Source organism: Etheostoma cragini, chromosome 18 (genome assembly GCF_013103735.1).
Source record: "Etheostoma cragini isolate CJK2018 chromosome 18, CSU_Ecrag_1.0, whole genome shotgun sequence".
NCBI classification, from domain to species: Eukaryota; Metazoa; Chordata; class Actinopteri; order Perciformes; family Percidae; genus Etheostoma; species Etheostoma cragini.
This window is the reverse complement of record NC_048424.1, coordinates 17396232-17410316: the sequence shown is the minus strand read 5'-3', so window position 1 is coordinate 17410316 and position 14085 is coordinate 17396232. Positions and strand designations below refer to the sequence as shown.

The 14085-nt window shown below is 41.1% G+C and overlaps 1 protein-coding gene and 1 long non-coding RNA gene across 2 annotated transcripts in view; one reads left to right on the top strand and one right to left on the bottom strand.

Annotated features, from left to right (window-relative positions):
- The window catches only part of LOC117961626, a 16023-nt gene extending 10288 nt beyond the window's left edge, over positions 1–5735 (bottom strand). The window contains exons 1-2 of the long non-coding RNA XR_004660452.1: positions 5725–5735; positions 147–156 (exon numbers count right to left, since the gene is read on the bottom strand). This is a non-coding gene — a long non-coding RNA (uncharacterized LOC117961626). The remainder of the gene's footprint in view (positions 1–146; positions 157–5724) is intronic.
- Positions 1–14085, top strand: part of kcnk10a (potassium channel, subfamily K, member 10a) — a 101077-nt gene that overhangs the window by 46103 nt on the left and 40889 nt on the right. The window lies entirely within an intron of this gene.

Sequence of the window (14085 nt, the reverse complement as noted above, 5' to 3'; positions counted from 1 at the left end):
CTAATAATAATCCCTACAAAAACAATAGGTTCCTTGCACTTCGTGCTAGGACACCGTTGGTGCCCTAGCACTCGTGCTTGGGCCCTAACAAGACAAGACGATAGAAAAGGCAGAGAAAATAATACTCACTCCAGCTGGACCCCAACCATGACAATTCTGGTCCAAACGGTATGCAGCAGTTAATGGTAATGGTACAATTAGGTTCCCCAGATATATTTGTGGAGCTTCTGTTTAATAGTGAACATAGTAGCTTATAGCATAAGGAGATGAAGCGAGTTAGTATGGGGCGCCGTTTGTAAAGCTGCTCACGCTGAAAATAACAGCAACATTTTGTCACATTTAGCTTTAAATAATGTTTAAAAAACTGATATGAAATTTTGAGGGTCACTTTCTTGCACACTTACAACAATATTTGTCAACTTGGAAATATTTTAAATAGTTAAATCCAAATATTAAATGTTACACCCAAATGTTAAATGTTAAATCTAATTGCTAAATCTAAATGTTAAATCTAAATGTTAAATCTAAATGTAAATGTTAAATCTAAATCTAAATGTTAAATCTAAATCTAAATGTTAAATCTAAATATGAAATGTAAATGTTAAAGCTAAATATTAATTCTGAATCTAAATGTTAAATCTAAATCTAAATGTTAAATCTAAATGTTTCGGGTGAAACTAAATATATAGCTAATATGCAAATTAAACGCCAACAACCGGAAGTACCAAAATAAAAGCTTGAGGAGGTCAGTGTATGTTTATATTGTCAAATAACGAATAAAAATCATCTCATCAGGGGACATGGACTCTTGAACTTGGATGAACGTGATAATAACTACCTAAAATAAAAACACAGTTGGAGAAACTGTATTTGAAGAGTACTTTCAGTTTTTAGTGTCACTTTTATGAATGGTGTGGGAATTATGACCTGTAGCCACTATAGCCAGTCACCAGGGGGAGGGGGGGGCTCACTTTGACTGATCTGTCATGTTCGCTTGCATTAAGGCCAGCTAGAGCCTATCCTTGCCCGCCCCTGACAAGGTACGGTAAGCTACTGTCGGCCATCTTCACTCTGCGAAATGTACAACGAATTAGCGTTAGCGGAGAACATCGGCAGAGCCGTCGTGGTGGCTGTACAAACTTATTCAACAACAACAACCTCGGGGCCACCGCAGGCCACCTCGGTAAGCATGTTTTCCAAATCACGGAGCTAGCATTGTCAAGGTAGCAGCAAATCTCTACGGGCTAGCTACCGTTATCTAGTTTGGTTAAGTTAACGCGATGGGATCTCAGGTCCCGTCACTGGGAAGTAAACTCGCCGTTTTTCGGAAGTGCTGTCAACCGTCATAAACATGCTCATGCCATACATCATTTGAAAGCTTAACGTCTTTGATTCCATCGAGCCCACACACGAAGCAATAAGGTGACTCACAACGGTTATAATCATGTTCAGAAATAAAGAAACACAGAAAGATTTGAGTCTAATCGAGTGTGTGTTTCCTACCTGTCTCCTCGTGTCTTTAATCACAGCGGTGAAAAATCGCCAAAAACTTTAGTTTCCTACATCGAAAACACCCTAGGGTATTAGAATATCCAAGCCTTGTAATCCATAATTATCTGGTCCCTTCACAATCTTGTAGCTTCAGCCCAAGTTTTGACGTAGAGAAATCTAGATCATCATTTCTCGTTTTTTATCGATTGTAACATTTTCCCTGTGCGGGAAATCAAATCGACACACCATTAGAATCTGTGGCTTCTGCAGAGTCCAATGAACCTTGTTCCCAGCCAATAGCATCAGCCTATCAAGAGATATCCTCAAGCTAAGCCAATGATATCGCACAGTCGCCATTGGTCCCACCTGGGAAAGATTGACAGTGGAATTAGAATTAGAAGATAAGGTCATAAAACTGGCATCCCTTCTTATTGTGTAGCCAATAAGAAGACGAGTTGATTGATATCAAACATGGCCAACTAAAACTATTCCTTTGATCTCTTACAGCTGTCTGAAGGCAAAAATATGGCCTTCTGATGGCATTTCAACATTTCATGAAATTATGATTACTTATTTCTATAAATCTATGTATGTACTTCTTTCAGACATATGTGTGAGTGATGTGGATGTGTTTTTATATTTCAGAAGTTTTGTATTTAGCACTTTTTGGGCTTTTTTAGAAATAAGAAATAAGACAAACGCACAGACATATCTGTAGAAATACATTCATATAAAATCCATTTTATTACTAATTTTTTTCTGGATTTTTTCTGTTCTAAGTTGAGACATGTGGCTAGAGTACTATTTTAGTATATAGCCCATGTAATATGCTTACAGTAGTGTTTTTTATTAATTTTTCAGATGATTTACTTGGACGGAAATAGAGATTCTGTGTTCTATTCCCCTCTGTAGCTCTGTGTCAGTAAGGCCGAGTGTCACAATGCCACTAGAAACAACAAGTTGAGTGTTAACTTCCCAATGAACTCAGGGTCATCCCAGAGGGCCAAAGCATGTGGAAACTGCAGCACTTTTTTAAGGGTAAAACAACGACAACAATCCAATGTTAGCTACGTGTTTTGGAAAACATGCTTACCGGGGTGGCCTGCTTTGGCCCAAATAATAAACACAGTTGGGGAAACTGTATTTGAAGAGTTCTTTGAGTTTTTAGTGTCACTTTTATGAATGGTGTCGGACATTTAGCCACTAAAGCCAGCCACGGGGGGGGGGCGCTCACTTTGACTGGTCTGTCATGTTTGCTTGCATTAAGGTCAGCATGAGCCTATCCCCGCCCGCCCCCGACAAGGCATGGTACTGTTGGCCATGGTCACACTGCGAAATGTCCAACAAATCAGCGTTAGCCAAGAACATCGGCAGAGCCGTCCCGGTGGCCCTGAGGCTGTTGCTGTCGCTGTTGAACAAGTTTGTACAGCCACCAGGACGGCTCTGCCGATGTTCTCGGCTAACGCTGATTCGTAGGACATTTCGCAGTGTGAACATGGCCAACAGTTCCGTCGCTGTTGAATAAGTTTGGACAGCCACCAGGACGGCTCTGCCGATGTTCTCGGCTAACGCTGATTTGTAGGGATGAGCGAGTACAGCATTATCTGTATCTGTATCTGTTTACCACATGAACTGGGCGGGGCCTAAACCGGAAGTGGTCAGATTGAACCAGGAAGTGGGTCAGGTTCTCTTGAAATGTGCGGGGGCTTAAACCGGTATGTTATTTAAGCATGCAATTGATATGAGTTGATCAAAAATTGTTATATTTATTGCTGATTTGAAAACTATTTAAACAACAGCATCAAGCTTCAGATCAATGGTGTTGTCATGGTAACAAACAAACTAGGCCTATATACAAAACGTTTTGCAACAATGAATACAACACATGCGGTTGCAATTATGAAGTAAAATGTAATGAACAAGAGTTTTCATACTCAATATAACTTTCTTTTTTTTAACATTTTATTTTTTTATGATCAGTGTGATTCTTTTTGTTTTTGTTTTTGGTTCTTTTTTATTTTTTAAATTTCTTTTATTTTTGTGTGTGTGTGTGTGTGTGTGAATGAGTGAGTGAGAGACACAGAGAGAGAGGCGGCGGGGGGGGGGGCGGGGGGCAGCTGACAGTAAAAAAAAAAAAACGGGAGTTGCATTTAAACCGAGAAGTCTGAAACCCACGTTCACCAGAAATCTACTGGTTACTAAGTATGTAAGTACTATAAACCGAAGTTAAAAACAAACCTGAAACTGAAGAAACCCTAAACGTTAACGGAACAGATCCGCAGACCTGATTGACTGACGGAGCGGGAAAGAGCGAGCGAGAGAGAGAGAGAGCGAGAGAGAGGTCGAGGGAGCGCATTTCTCCATGTTGTGTGTGTGTGTGATTGATCAGAGCGGGTTTGAAGGCGGGGGGGGGGGGGGGGGGGGGGGCGCTGTGACCATCACAGAACGCTGCGCGGCCAGTTGAGGAGTTTTATTCAATCCGAGCACGGATATTGACTCATATTACTCGTATAATACTTGTATTATACGAGTAATAATACTTCACTCTGACATCTCTCCATGTATAGTGCATGTATAGGTCCTGAGCGTGTGTGTATTTTCAGGCCTGTGTGTGAGTACTAACAAAAAGTGTGTACACAGAGTGTAGTGCAGTAATTTCCCCATTGGGGACTAATAAACAAATTATCTATCTTATCTACTCGGCAAAAGTGCTTTATCCGTACCGGATACTCGTTCCAGCCGGATACTCCGATCACCCCTACTGATTTGTTGGACATTTCGCAGTGTGACCATGGCCAACAGTACCGTTCCTTGTCGGGGGCGGGCGGGGATAGGCTCTTGCTGACCTTAATGCAATCGAACGTGACAGACCAGTCAAAGTGAGCGCCCCCCCCCCCCCCCCCCCCCCCCCCCCCCCCCCCCCCCCCCCCCCCCCCCCCCCCCCCCCCCCGTGGCTGGCTTTAGTGGCTATAAGTCCGACACCATTCATAAAAGTGACACTAAAAACTCAAAGAACTCTTCAAATACAGTTTCCCCAACTGTGTTTATTATTTTAGGTAGTTATTATCACGTTTATCCAAGTTCAAGAGACCATATTCCCGGATGAGATGATTTGTATTCGTTATTTGATGATATAAACATACACTGACCTCCTCAAGCTTCTATTTTGGTACTTCCGGTTACCGGCGTTTAATTTGCATATTAGCTATATATTTAGTTTCACCCGAAAGATTTATATTTAACATTTAAATTTAGATTTAGATTTAACATTTAGATTAAACATTTAGATTTAGATTTAACATTTAGATTTAGATTTAATATTTAGATTTAACATTTAGATTTAGATTTAATATTTAGATTTAACATTTAGATTTAATATTTAGATTTAGATTTAGATTTAATATTTAGATTTAGATTTACCATTTAGATTTAGATTTAATATTTAGATTTAACATTTAGATTTAGATTCAGATTTAACATTTAGATTTAGATTTAACATTTAGATTTAGCATTTAGATTTAACATTTAACATTTGTGTGTAACATTTAATATTTGGATTTAACTATTTAAAATATTTCCAAGTTGACAAATATCTCAAAATTTCATATCAGTTTTTTAAACATTATTTAAAGCTAAATGTGACAAAATGTTGCTGTTATTTTCAGTGTGAGCCGCTTTACAAACGGCGCCCCATAAGTTAGAAGGTGCACCGAGAAGTTACGGAGACTGGCAGCTCCTCACAGTTGTGTGGATCTGTAGCACCTTACACGAAGGGTCAGTGAGTGGGGGGGGAGATAACGAGGGGATTCATCCATCAGTGACATCAGGGTGGCGTTAAAAACGATAAACATGTGTTCAGGGCTTTGTTTTGTTCATTAATGTGTTTTTATTTCTATATCAGGTTATTTATGTCTTTTTTTTGTTGTGTAAACCGTTTTATTTTGAATTGGTCAGGTCAAACGTTTTGTTATGGGTCAATGTGGTTTAAATTTCCACAGCATACTTGCTGTCTCAGAATGTCAAGGTTAAATTTACATCCTGGAATTGTGGGGGTTTAAATAAAATAGTCAAAATAAAACAGGTCATAAATAGAATAAAACAACTTCAATCTGTCAAACGGTGTGACAGTTACTGAGGCGTTGAATCGCTTTTGTTTGGTCAAGGGCTAACTCCTTTTATATCTTCCCCTCAGTAACCCCCGTCCCTACTATGCCCACTTCTGCCGTATAATACCACCAGTTACTATCAGGGGGGCTTATGATTAGGTCTATACTAAAAGCAGTTACTTTGATACATCCCTGATTGAATAAATGCTAGATTCTCGATCCACACACAGTGTTTCGCTAATTTAGATTTTAGAATTAATTAGTTTTATTTATTTTTACAAGAGACACACGCACCCTTTTTAAATCTAAGGGCCCCTGCCCAGATCAGGAAAACCGGGGGCGAGGCAAGAGTTCTTTTCTGATTTCACCCCGGACGTCCCCAACTGACGGGCTTTTGTCCCCCTCTATATTTAAGCACTGCCTGAGGGGATCTTAACAACCAATGATTTTTCTTTAGTACTCACGATCAGGAACCGTTCCTCCCAGGGTCACCGGAGGTCCCCTCCTTCTCAAGGACGCCCGCAAGCCTTTGTTAGTCGCCGGACCAAGAGAAGCCAAGCGCTCGTTGGCTCTGACCGGCAGAGCGGATTGGAAAATGCACTCCCACTAGGAGATAACAGGAGGTCTGACTGTCAACTTTGATCCCCGCCTCGTATAATAATACGGTATCTGAGCCTTTTGACATCCACAGAGGCTCTCGTTAGGGCTGCCCTCTTTCTCCCCTCCTATTTTTCGTAGATTGTAGACTCAATAATCAAGTTGATAGATGGTCATCCTCACCTATATCTTTAATTGGAAAGATGAATGTCCCTAAAATGAAAATTTTCTCTAAGCTTTTGTATCTATTTCAGAACATTCCCCTGCCGCCACCACCATCTCTCTTCTCAAAACTAAAAAAGACATTCCCTTGCTGCTGCCACCACCATCTCTCTTCTCAAAACTAAAAAGGCATGTTTATCTGGAATAACGGATGTCCCAGGGTTCACTTATCATTGTTGTCCTTCCCGTATGACGTGGGGAGGAGGGGCATATGTGACTAATATCCAGTGGTACTACTGGGCAGCTCAGCTTTACATTGCAATGTACTATTTTTCCTTAGACACTATCCCTGCGTGGATGGAGATTGAAATGGCCTCAATAATTCTCAAGTTACCCCTTAATCTGTATTTCTATTCAGATGATATCAAGAAACTAAGAAAACGAACAAAGAACCCTTTTCTTTTAAATACAATAAATGTCTGGTACAAAGCACAGAAATTTCTGGGTGATGCAAACATTCTGTCAGCCTTCAGTCCTATATGGGCAAACAGTGGTGTGAGGAAAATTCTAGACTTGTATAAGGATAAAAGTATTATGTCATTTGAAGAAATGAACACAATGTTCATAGAAAACACTTTTTTTAAATACTTACAAATAAAGAGCTATATAACGGAAGCCCAGAATCAAAAAAATGCGGAACCCCCTTTGTCCGAGTTAGAAAATATCTTGACTACCAATTGCAACAGCAAGGGTAGAATCTCAGTTTTATACCCTATCCTAATATCTAACTCAAGCGAATCTTCTGAACACAAACTAAATTTGTGGAAGGAAGCTATCAAAGAGAAGGATTGGAGTTTGTTTGTAATAAGGCTCAGAAACAGAACGTGAGTACCAGGCTTAAATTACACAATATAATTGGCTAATGCGAACATACAGTATGTTACCCCCAAAGCTACACAAGTTTGATAGGGTAAAGCCAGATTTATGCTACAAGTGCAATCACTCCAAAGGGACACTGTTTCATTGTTTGTGGGACTGTGATAAAATTAAAGAATTCTGGAAAGATATTTCAAAATAGTGTCTGTTAATCTTCCTCTCCATCGCAAAGTATTCATTAGGGATGAGCGAGTACAGCATTATCTGTATCTATATCTGTATCTGTTTACCACATGAATTATCTGTATATGTATCTGTACTCGGACTGGGTGGGGCCTAACCCTGAAGTGGACAGAATTTAACCCGGAAGTGGGTCGGGTTGTCTTGAAATGGGCGGGGCTTTAACCGGTACGTTGTTTTAAGCATGCAATTGATATGGGTTGATCAGAAATTGTTATATTTATTGCTGATTAGAAAATGCTAATAGAAGATGCAGTTTCTCAGATCTGCATTCACTTCAATGAAGCCAGCTGATGGTTAAAAAAAAAAAATATCCCCGACGGCAGAGACGCAACGGGAGTCTCATTTGAACCAAGCAGCATGTCTGCAACCCCACGTTTACCAGAAACCTACTGGTTACTATGTAAGTACTACAAACCAAAGTTAAAAACAAACCTGAAGCTGAAGAAACCGAAAACGTTAACGGAAAAGACCCGTGGACCTGATTGACTGAGAGAGAGAGAGAGAGAGGGAGAGAGAGAGAGGGAGAGGGAGAGGGAGCGCTGTTCTCCGTGTTCTGTGTGTGTGTAAGTGAGCCGAGTGTGTGTGTGCAGGGGGTGGGGTGCTGTGACTGTCACAGAACGCAGCGTGGTCAGCTGAGGAGTTGTATTCTATCCGAGCACAGCTATTGACCCGTATAATACTTGTACTCGGCAAAAGTGCTTTATCCATACCGGATACTCGTTTCAGCCGAGTACTCGGCTCATCCCTAGTATTCATCTTGGGTTTATGCCCATTTGATCTTAACTTAAAAATAAAGTTTTAAATACTTATAGATATCCTATAGATAGCCTACCGCAGGCCAAACAGTTGATTTCCCTTGCTTGGAAAGATGTGAATAGGCCTAGTATTGGTTGGTGGCTTGCAATGGAAAGAATAATATATATAACTATATATGGTTAAGGATAGACAAGATACTTTCAAACAGGTTTGGGGACCATTCTTGGACTTTGTTGAACAAAATGATATGGGTAAAATACGGAGTAATTAATAAAATAAATAAATTGTCTTTTTTGTTAAAATACATTACTGGAACGATTGTTTTAAGATATGTTTTTTGAATTATTGATATAGATTTTTGATTTATCACGCACTGGGTGCACGTTTATGTGCGTCAAATTTTATTATGGTCCAAACATTTCTACTACAGCTAGCTCATGTGTGGCTATGTTATGTGTGCAGATTTACACGTTACCCACTACGTGGATGAAACGTTTTATATAACCCAAATTCATAGTTTTAAAGGGTTTAACATCACATTTTGTTTGGGAAAATGTGTGGGGTTTTGTAATAAGGGGCCCCCTCCAGATTATTTTGTGTTTGATGACTTTACACGGCCTGATATATTTTCAATTACATGATTTATGTTCGATACCTCAGTTATAAATGTGTCCATTTTGAATGTAAGAGGTCTAAACAAAATTGTTAAGGTTAAACAGGTACTGGGTAGAATTAAACAAATGAAGAGCACAGTGTGTTTCTTACAAGAGACACACTTGGTAGATAATGATGTGAATAAGATTAAATCTAGGTGGCCTGGTCAGGTATTCTCCTCTAGTTTTACAACTCACGCAAGAGGGGTCATAATATTGTTCCATAAATCAGTTCCTTTTGATCTAAAAGATAAATATCTGGATCCATCTGGGAGATTTATTATACTTAGTGGAACTATAATCTCATAGGTCAACTTGGTATGTCTATACGCCCCCAATGGGGCTGATCCTGCCTTTTATCAACATTTCTTTTTAACTGTGTCGGGTTATAGGGGCCAGTTCATCATCGTAGGAGATTTTTATTGTATGATACATCCTGTAGTAGACCGTTCAAATAGCTCCGACACATCCCACCAACAAGCCAGGAAAACGATTGGAAAATTTAGGAAAGATCTTAATTTAGTGGAGATTTGGAGACAACTTTATCCGAGTAAGATTGAGTATTCAAGTTTCTCTGCTACCTATAAAACATATTCTCAGATAGATTTCTTTTTGATTTCTTCTGGTTTGATCCATGATTCAGAATTGCTGGTATGAGACCATACTACCCTCAGACCACGCCCCAATTATCTTATCAATTAAGTTTCCCAATTATTATTCATCTCCACTTCCATTTCGGTTTCAAGCTTAATGGCTGAAGTCCGCAGAATTTGAGCAATTTCTTGAAGAAAAAATAACGGAATATTTTAATTTTAATAAAGACCAGACCAGTGCATCAATAAAATGGGAAGCATTTAAAGCCTATATAAGGGGGGAAATAATGAGCTACACTCGGCATAAATCTAAAATACTTCTAAATAAACTGAAAGATATTGACAAGCAAATAAAGGAACTGCAGGTCCAGCTGTATTACTGGGATGACACTGAAAAGTATAAAAAGCTTCTCCTATTAAAATCTGAATATAATGAACTCACTACCAATAAAATAGCAACTAGTTTACTGTGGTTGAAACAGTCGTACTATGATCAGGGTGAGAAGGCAGGAAAACTCCTGGCTTGGCGGCTTAAAAAAATACAGACAAGTAGGGCTATTAATTCGATTTTACTTGAAAATGGAGAGAAGGTAGTGGATCCAAAATGTAAAAAAATGACGCTTTTGCAGAATATTATAAATATTTATATACATCCCAATATCCAGACAATATGGATAAACAGGATCAGTTTCTGGACCAACTCCAATTCCCAACCTTGTCTGAGGACTTAAGTTGTCCCAACTTAAGGAGGCACTTGCCCATATGAATGCAGGTAAAGCCCATGGCCCTGATGGCCTGCCTATTGAGCTTTATAATAGATTTAAGAGAAATGTATAATGAGACCTATGAGAAGGGCATCCTACCTCCATCCTTAAGATTGGCAGCTATTTCACTTCTGTTAAAACCAGATAAAGCTCCAACAGACATGGGCTCATATAGGCATATATCCTTGATGTCATGTGTGACCAAAATACTATGCAAAGCTCTAGCTCGGAGGATCGAATCACATTTTCCTAACTTAATTTCGAATGACCAAAATGGATTTGTTCTTGGGCGCCAAGCTTTTCACAATACCCGCCGATTATTGAATATATTATACGAAAAACAGTCATGCTTTTCTGTCATTAGATGCCGAAAAGGCATTTGACAGGATCGAATGGTGTTTTCTTTTTGGGACACTCAAAAGATTTGGCTTGGGCAAAAAATATTTGAAATGGATTAAATTACTATATACAGAGCCCATAGCTAAAGTTCTAACAAACAGACAGTTATCAAGTCCTTTTAGCATATGTAGATCGACACGACAAGGATGCCCATTATTGCCCCTTCTTTTCTTGTTTGCAATCGAGCCACTCGCTATGGCAATACGTAATTCCCTTGATATTACTGGTATTCAAATTGGGGGAACAGAACATCGCTTGTCTCTTTTTGCAGATGACGTCGTTTTGTTCTTAACTGATATAGAGAGGTCTGTCCAGGCTGTTGGCCAAATTCTGAAGAGGTTTGGTGAATTCTCAGGGTATAAAATTAACCAAAAGAAAAGCTCCCTGTTAATGCTGAACGAAAATAACCCCATAATACAGACGCAATTTACATGTAAATTTTTCCTCCTTAAATAAAACCTTTACCAAATTTATATGGAATAGCAAACGCCCCAGGCTGCGGCTCTCCCTTCTATATCTGCCCTATGACCAAGGGGGGCTTAGGTGGTCTAATGTTCACTTGTACTATTGGGCAGCTCAATTATGCGATGCTACTTATTATTTTTCTACCACGGATACACCATCTTGGATATACATTGAGAACAATACATTGAACCTACCTTAGACAAATTATCTTTATGCAGCCGAAATCTAACAATTAGTAAAAAACACAAAAAATCCTTTTCTCAAAAATACAATATTAATTTGGCACCAATGTCATTCTGCCCTGTCGGAGGTATCTAAGCTCTCATGTTTGTCGCCAATTTGGGGAAATGATAGATTTAAACCAGGAAGAGCAGAAAGGGGGTTTAGAATTTGGCTGAACAATGGCTTGAGTAAAATCGGGGACCTATATAGTGAAGGAGTGTTGATGTCTTTTGAGCAATTGGTAGATAAATGTGGTTTGCCCAACCTTTAGGTACTTTTTTAATTACCTAAAGGTTAGAAGTTTCATCACTACCCAACTAAAGTCTACTGTGAAACCCCCACTCACCACTACAGAGAACATAGCCGTTAACCATCATCAGCTTAGAGGCCTGCTTTCCAAATTTTACAACATTTTACTACTTTCCTTAAAAGAAACTAGTCTTTCGTATTTGCAAGCTTGGAAAACTGATTTACAAACAGAAATTTCAGACGATGAGTGGAAAAATTCTTGCCTGCTGGCACAGACACAAACTATTAACACCAGGTTTAGATTGCTGCAGTACAAATGGTTATTTAGAACCTATATTACTCCTGTAAAACTTCACCATTGTAATTCTAATATTCCTGATGTTTGTGTAAAATGTGGTGTAGATAAGGGCACTCTTCTTCATTGTATGTGGCAGTGTCCGGAACTTCAGACTTTTTGGAAGGAGGTTACTACATTTGTTTCCCGTTTGACTGAATGTAACATGCCAATGGGCGGTAAACTCTGCTTGCTGCACATCTTTCCTAAAGGGACTACAAAAAAGAGGAATCTTGTTAGTTTCTGCTTATTGCAGGCTAAACATGTAATCACTCTGAACTGGAAGAACACAGAAAGACCAAAGATAAACCAGTGGATCAAACTAATGTCTATCAACCTGGCACTGGAGAGGGAAACTTGAGGACTTTAAAGATATGTGGTTGCCTTTCTTGCGAACAAAGGACAGCCCATAGCGATTAGTTTTACATCTGCTAGCTCTAAGGCGTTTCCCCAAAGGTAAAACATTGTATTCCGAGTGCAAAATATGGGAAGGGTCTTTCAGAATTTTCTGAGCCTGGGAGACAACTGTTTTTCAAAAATGGTCTGAAGGGAAGTGTAGTCTTTCTTTCCCATAACCTTCATTGCTGCTTTTCTCAGTTTATCAATTTTTGTTTTTGCACTGGATGGTAAGGGTGCCAAACCAGGATGCCATACCATATCTGATCAGACTTTCCAGTACAGAATTATAAAATAAAGTAATTATCTTGGTACTAGGGATGAGCAAGTACAGCATTATCTGTATCTGTATCTGTATCTGTTTACCACATGGATTATCTGTATCCGTAGCCGTACTCGGACTGGGCGGGGCCTAAACCGGAAGTGGTCAGATTTAACCCGGAACTGGGTCTGGTTGTCTTGAAATGTGCGGGGCTTTAACCGGTATGTTATTTTAAGCATGCAATTGGTATGAGTTGATCAGAAATTGTTATATTTATTGCTGATTTGAAAACTATTTACATGAAAGCATCGAGCTTCAGATCAATGGTGTTTTCATGGTAACAAACAAACTATATACAGAACGTTTTGCAACAATCAATACAACACATGTAGTTGCAATTATGAAGTAAAATGTAATGAACAAGAGTTGTATTTCGTATAGGCTTCGCCCTCTAAGGGCTACGCTATTGGGTTTACCCTTTCGCGCATGCGCAGTCGTGAAGATTTCTTTCCCGCCCTAGCGTCCAGCTCGGGCCTCAACTACGTCCGCATTTACTGCATAAATACAGAGCGGACCCGTTGTTCGACTCCCACTTTTTCTTCAACTTCGCAGTATGAAGTCAAGCCCAAACCCTCCGCCGGCGCCCGCATCTGCCACTCCTGCCGGACCGGTTACATCCTCCCGCCGGACCTCCATCCCCGCTGCGAGGCCTGCCTGGGTGCCGTTCACGCCGGCCAGGCTCTCACCCGCCATGCCTCCTGCCAGTTCTGCGCCCGCCTGTCATCTAAAGAGCTAACTCGACGGGCGGAAGCTTTTCGGGTTTGCCAGGCTAGCGGGGACGGAGACGGCAGCTGGGCAGACAGACAGGACCCCGGTGGCGTCTTGGAACCGTTGGCGGACGGCGTTTTCGACGAGCATGAGTCCGCTGACTCCGCTCTCTCCAACAGCGCCTCCATCACCGGTTTTCCCTCCTCCCCTCTGGGAGGATCCCCCTCCTCCCCCCTGGGAGGACTGGGCCTTGAGACAGCGATTGCCGCTTTTCCGCTGGAGCTCTCTCCGTCTCCCGAACGCCCTGGGGCACCGCCAGAGCGGCCTTCCCCTTTGCCCCACCCGGCTCCGGCCTCCACCGCCAAGGCTTTTTTCGCCGACCTGTCTGAGATCATCAGGAAGGCGGCGGAGCTGAGGGGCATAGCGCTCCCGGCGGAGCTGCCAGCCCCCGCTCGCGGCCTTTTGAGCGGTGATGTTTACGCGCAGGAGCCGCCATCTTCACGGGCCACACTCTGGCCGCGCTTCATGGAGCTTCGGCCTTTGGTGGAGGAGGCTTTCTCCCAGCCCGGGAAACTGAAGGCTCCCATCTCTTGCTATGCCCCGTTTACTCGGGTTCAGGGCGATACAGACGCGGGTTTTCCTTCAGTCCCTCCCCTGGAGGGGAGCCTGGTGTCCATTTTGCTTCCGAAAGCTACTTTCTTCGGCCACCGGAAGCCCACGCCTCCCTCTCCCCAGGATCAAGTGTGCGC